This window comes from Scophthalmus maximus, chromosome 4, assembly GCF_022379125.1.
Source record: "Scophthalmus maximus strain ysfricsl-2021 chromosome 4, ASM2237912v1, whole genome shotgun sequence".
NCBI classification, from domain to species: Eukaryota; Metazoa; Chordata; class Actinopteri; order Pleuronectiformes; family Scophthalmidae; genus Scophthalmus; species Scophthalmus maximus.
The window spans coordinates 17573897-17580000 of record NC_061518.1 but is presented as its reverse complement, the minus strand read 5'-3'; the positions used below and the strand labels follow the sequence as shown (position 1 = coordinate 17580000).

Genomic DNA, 6104 nt, shown 5'->3' with positions numbered 1-6104 from the left:
GCATTTATTCACTCACCCTGTCCTGGCTCTGCTCTCTCTCACACACATGCACACACACACACCACCACACACACAACGGACTCATCTGTATCGTTGGACTGGCTAAAAACCACTTCACTGATGTTTTCCGAACGGCAAATGATATACGTGTTTCATTGCATATAGAGCAAGGAAGTGAGATCAAATCACAAGTAGTCACTGGAGACACATTCTAATGCCAGGTGGGAACTGACGTACTGAGAGCTGTCCATCCACTCAATCACTCTACGCGATGATAATTCCAGGTCTGAACAGTGCTAGTGTTTACAGATTATGGATGAGCAGGGATGAGCATGCACGTATATGATTGTCTGTGCGTGCCGACAAGCAGTTACTGTAGTGTGCGCAGTGTATCCACAACAGAAATTGGTCTTTCGTTGGCCCTGCACTGCCCGAAAGACCAGCTGCCTCTGACTGCGGGCACAGCTCTGAGGGTTAAGAATAGGCAGAGCTCTGTTGCGCGGGCGCCACGGAGGAGGCATCGACACAGTAATGGCACAAATGCACACACGCAGGGAGCAAAACATGTTGTCCTCCACATGTATTCAGATATAGGAGGCGATGTACGTGTAGTGAACAAACATCTTTTAGGTATACTTTTTTTACATCTGAAAACCACGTCCCGGTGGCCAAGAGAATATCAAGGTGAGAGTAATATCATTACACTGTGCGGTCAGTTTTAACATCATAGTGCCAAGTTAAGGTCAAAAAGTTGTCTATTGCCTCTTTTAGCAGGCAGATTCGAGAGTGGTATTCATTTGTGCAGGTCTGCGAAGTCAAGCTACTTATTTAACATCAAGACCAGTATTGTTTGTGTAATGTGGCTCCTCAGCAACACAAACTTCACGATCTTAAATGAGTTAAACAAGTGACTTGTGAAGAGGCCAAATTCGAAGAATCCAAAAATAATACTCTTGATATTTTTCTCAGGAGTTGGCCGACCAGGTCACGGAGAAAATGCCTTGTGAATTATTGGATTTACCTTTGACAGGTGGCGAGAAATACAACCCCGTTTTGGGGAGATGTTTGTAGCCCACATGAAATTAAACATGAAATTAGACTTGGAGATGACCTATTGTTATTGGCTACTTTTAGAATTGATCCTGATTCACATTTTCCCTTTGGAAAGACTTGAATAGTTGACTCTCTTTTTCCCCTTAAGCATGTGCACCTGCTTCACTAATCGTTATTGCAGCGATCAACAAGCATCGCTCAACACACGTGATGTGAATTGAAGCCTTTTTGTTTTGTTTGTAAGAGCACTGAAGGGTTGGCAACAGCGGCTGAGTAGTCTTTTTAGCAAACATTTGAGTCTCTGGTGAAATTAAATCAGACGAAACTGGTTCTTCACAAATCTGATATTTGTGTGTAAACACAACGAGGAAGAAATGTAAACATGACTGTAGTTCATTTAAACGTGATTGTTTGTATTAAACTGATGCTTGTTGCTTGTGTGTGTGTGTGTGTGTGTGTGCGTGCGTGTGTGTGTGTGTGTGTGTGTGTGACCATCTTAGTCAGAGGTTTCCTGCTACAATTAGCCAACCATAACAGAGTTATAACGCACAACTCCTGATTTCATGACAATAAAAACACAACAGTGGAAGGAAAAATAGGTTTCCATGAAGTGCTGCTGCTGCTGCTCGTTAAAAACAATGGCAAACATTTGCTTGTCTTTTCCCTTCAAACAAGGGGAAACGGACTTTCTGTGTCATCTTTCCATACAATTAAGGTCTTAGAGAGTGTAATGCAGAGGTCTTGGCAGAGGCAGGAGCCTCGTGCGCAGGCAGCGCCAGCGCTTGTCTTCGTTTGTCAGACAGGAGGAGGGAAAGCCTGGAAATCCCTCGGTGGGGATGAGAGCAACTTTGTGACCCTCAGATCAGGTTTCTGAAAGTACAGGTAAAGTAATCGTGCTGTCTATAATGTGCAATTTGCCAAGTTTTCTTTTTTTTAAACTTTTTTTCGTTTGCGTTGGCTGCTCTCGTTGCTCTTCCTGAGTGTCAATATTGATTTGTGCGTGTCAGCCAGGCATCGAGCGCCAGTGTTTGACTGCGAAATGAATACGTGTCAACACGTTTCTCGTGGTGCAAAAATGAGGACTTGACAGAGTGTGTGGTGTGGTAGATTTCAGTCCCCCTTGTATATGCGGAGCTGGTGAAATGTGTGTGTGTGTGTGTGTGTGTGTGTGTGTGTGTGTGTGTGTGTGTGTGTGTGTGTGTGTGTGTGTGTGTGTGTGTGTGTGTGTGTGTGTGTGTGTGTGTGTGTGTGTGTGTGTGTGTGTGTGTGTGTGTGTGTGTGTGTGTGTGTGTGTGTGTGTAAACAGTACGTTTTTGTGCGAGCTCTTGGTGAGTCACCTCAGCATGTTGCTGTTAAGTCACCACCATGTCTTGTTTGATATCTCTGGGGAAAATACTATTTTTCAAGCAAAATAAATAGTCTCGTGAAGATTTGCTGCTTGAAGTTCTTTTGATTTTGTACAGGCTATTTAAAGTTTTCCCTTTGTGCTTTACATAATCATAACGGGCACTCTTCATTATAGTCTCACATTTTATGGAACAAAGAAATGGGAGGTCAGATGTTTGTTTTTTTCCTCACCACCCATTAAATGCCAGGAAAAGATAAATCCGTGATGGTTTTCGACACCAGAAACTCATCTGCTTCATGCTCTCTGCTGATAGGTCCTACTGTATGTACAGTGAATCAGTTGTAGTGGGCTTTGCGGATCTGCCCAGGCGGCCCTTCGCGATCCATTTTCCCCCCTGTGAAAAGCGCAGTGCTGTGTCCTGCAGACGGGGGATGAGTGTTGTGAATCACTTACCGGCAGATCAGATGGGAAATCCACCGATGATTCACAGAGATGAGTGACTTTCAGAAACTGACTTTTTAACGACTCTCTCCGGTGCACACACCCACTCACTCATTCACTTACTCCAAAAGTGAAATTAGAATAAAAAAAACGAGAAGGGGGTCACAGAGCGAACCAGAAGGAGGCTTAACTGAGCTGACCTGGAGGATTTCTATACAAATTCCATCAGCTCTTAATATATTTCCAATATGTGCGATCGCCTGGTGGATTTCTGCTCCATGTTTGCCTCGTGAAGACGTGTGCGTGTCACTACAGGGCCCTGTGAGTGGAAAGTGTGCGCTTTGATATTCCCTCTCGCAGGCAGACCACGTCTTGCCTCTCTGTTCCCTTTGCACAAATGTTTTCCATTGTGGCATGTTGTCTTCGTTTACCGGGGCGAGGAATCAGTCGATCTTTGAGTTATTAGCCAAGACGCTCTGCCAGAGAGCAATGTTTTTTTAATTTTTCTATCCCTGGGTCAGGGAACGTTTTCAGTGTGTCACAGAGGGTTATGATAATTACCCATTTTTCCATTTCGACAGTTGATGTGTTTATCGTCCTGAATGTCCATCTGCCCAGTTTAACTTCTGTTTTGCATTACGGGAATCTTTTCAATATGTACACAGTCGTCTGCAGCTGGATGTTTAACCTCCTTTTAGGTGGAATTAAAGAATCTGACTGCGGTTCATTTAGCACAGGAACATTTGACGATGAATTAATTCCTAGCGTAATTCTTTAGTTTTGAAAGCTGCAAAAGGAGTTGATTGTTGCTGCCTCTCACTGCAGCGGCTCCTCTGTATTCACAGAGCTGTACGGAGACCACATCATGTCACATTACATGAAGAGGTGTGGTCCTAAAGATTAGGGTTAACAGCTTTTATAATAAAATGTGTCTGCGCGGTGAAAACCTGCCAACATCTTAAATCATTCAAGCTCACGGGGGAAGAAGCGATCTGATGGAAGCCTATAGCAGTAAAGCCTGCAGCAGCAGCAGTAGCAGCAGTATTAGTAGTAGTAGCAGTAGTAGTAGTTGTATTAGTAGTCATCAGCGGCTGACTGCAGATGTATATTTTGCCGAGGGAGCCCCCCACCCAGTCATTAGCAGAGGATCTCCCTCTGGTTGGAGCCATTCACAGCCACACTTACTACAGCAGGCAGAGCTGAATCATCAGCTTTCTGTGGCGCTGCCGTGAAACAACACCAGTAAATCTGAGAAAAGCTTATGAAACTCGCCCACCACCCGCGCTCCACTCAAACCTCTCCCTCACTTCTTCTTCATCATCGACGTGTGCAGATTAAATTGAAGGATCGTATCTGAAGCGTGGATTATCAGCTTCTCGCAGATATGTGAAAATTAACCTTCTGCTCAATGGAAGATACTTGTAACTACCCCCTTTTTGTCAAATGATTTAGTTCTTGTTTGTTTTTGTTTAGTAAGAAACTTTTCTAGATTACTGAAGAATGAGCAAAGAATATCAGATTATAAATGCTCCCACATGCCTTGTCCTTTGCGTCTCTTTCAAATGAGTATGTTTTTTAAATGGCCAACCAAATCCAGTTACACTGAGCTTTCGAGAGTGAACCTTCAAACTTTTCCCACCCCCCCTTTTTTTTTTAAACGAGAAAACCGAGCAAATCAGATTAGAGGAATTAGTTTTAAGTTGCACTTGATTGAATCACGGGTTTTTTCAGATGGCTTTATGCTCATCACCCCACAGTTATATTATCTGTCGACAGGTTCTTTTTTTTGCCTCCGCTACAATCTAATCAGCACAGCGGAAAGTGATCTGTGTTTTTCTGCAGACGCCCACTGGATGTCGGTCGGTCGGTCGCACTTCACACCATGGGTTTGCTCATATTCCTGTGGTGCTCAGAGAAGATTCACTCCCATGAATCCAATGTGCTACAGACTAGTCTGCCGCAGAAGACCTCTGCTCAGCTGTGCCGGAGGCCTGTGACGGGCGCGTACATATCGCTGCATTTACACATGTACCGAAGCGTCGAGCCTTTTTTACAGATCCTGGACAAGTTTTGTACATTTCAAACACTTTAAGTATTTAGGAGTGAAATATGAGACATTTCTTTAATTCTTAGAAGTTAGTGTGGCACTTGGTAAAAAAAAAGAAGCCCAGTCACATGCTTTTCTTCATTTCATGGGAGCAGAGGCTCTGCTGTGGCAGCGCGCCTTTAACTGTTATAAGACACGGTTTATTTTGAGCACAATTGAACACTTGTCTCTCGAAAAGGTCACGACCTTTGTCTGTAGCGTCTGTCATCCCCCGTCGCAGTTTTATGTCACAAAGGGAATCGTCTGACAAATCGCTAAACTGGACAACTTGTCGTACGTTAAAGCTCCGACTCCTGCAGACGCAGGTAAATGTTTGCTTTGACAGTCACAGTATGGGGAGTGCGTGGTGGTGTGACTCTTTGTGTGTGTTTGTGTGAATATGGTTGACATGGGAAAGGAAGAGCCTCCTACGCTAACAGGATGATGTGATGATGCGAGTGATGGTGGCCAGACACAAAAGCAAGTAGCACAGTGACACCAATACATTTTTTTAAAAATACATGAAAATAAAATGTGCTACATAAATAAAATGAATTTAATACACTCGAAAACTGCAGTTTTGAGGAAGGGAACAATTGAACTGCCAAGATGAAACTGTTGTTTTATGAAAAAATATAGTTTGACCGAGCCGATGAAGGTGGAAGCATCGAACATTCGTTTTCATATAGTCATCGCGAGTCTCTTCAAACTCCTTCTTGCGAAGCAATAGTTGGGCTGAAAAAGTTGCTCATCTTTGACTGAGTCACCTCCTGCCGCCTTTTCTCTTTCAAAAAAACTTACTGACAGTAAAACACTTTTTTCTTTTGTATTATGGCCCGGGGGGGTGATTTACAGCACAGTTGCACAAATGCACAGCCGTAGAGAGAGAATGCTTGTTTTGACTGTCGTGCACAGACAGGCCTGTTCGTGCGCGGCCCCCCGTGTCAAACAGGACCAAAAGGTCCCGGCTGCACCTTTCCTCCCAAACCAGTTTGTCCAGCACGAACTCGTCGCTGACCTGCCACCATCACCTGGAAAACACCTCAAAGAAAGGAAAAACACTTCAACGAGGAAAAAAACTCAACACATCCACGTTGTTACAATGGAAAAAAAACAACAACGTTCACATCATATTTTCCATGAATTCCAAAAGTTTTCTCTCTCTCTCTCTCTTTC

At 43.8% G+C, this 6104-nt stretch overlaps 1 protein-coding gene across 3 annotated transcripts in view; it reads left to right on the top strand.

Moving 5' to 3' along the window:
- nfatc3a (nuclear factor of activated T cells 3a) overlaps positions 1-6104 on the top strand; it is a 59981-nt gene that overhangs the window by 50098 nt on the left and 3779 nt on the right. The gene's annotated exons all lie outside the window — the stretch shown is intronic.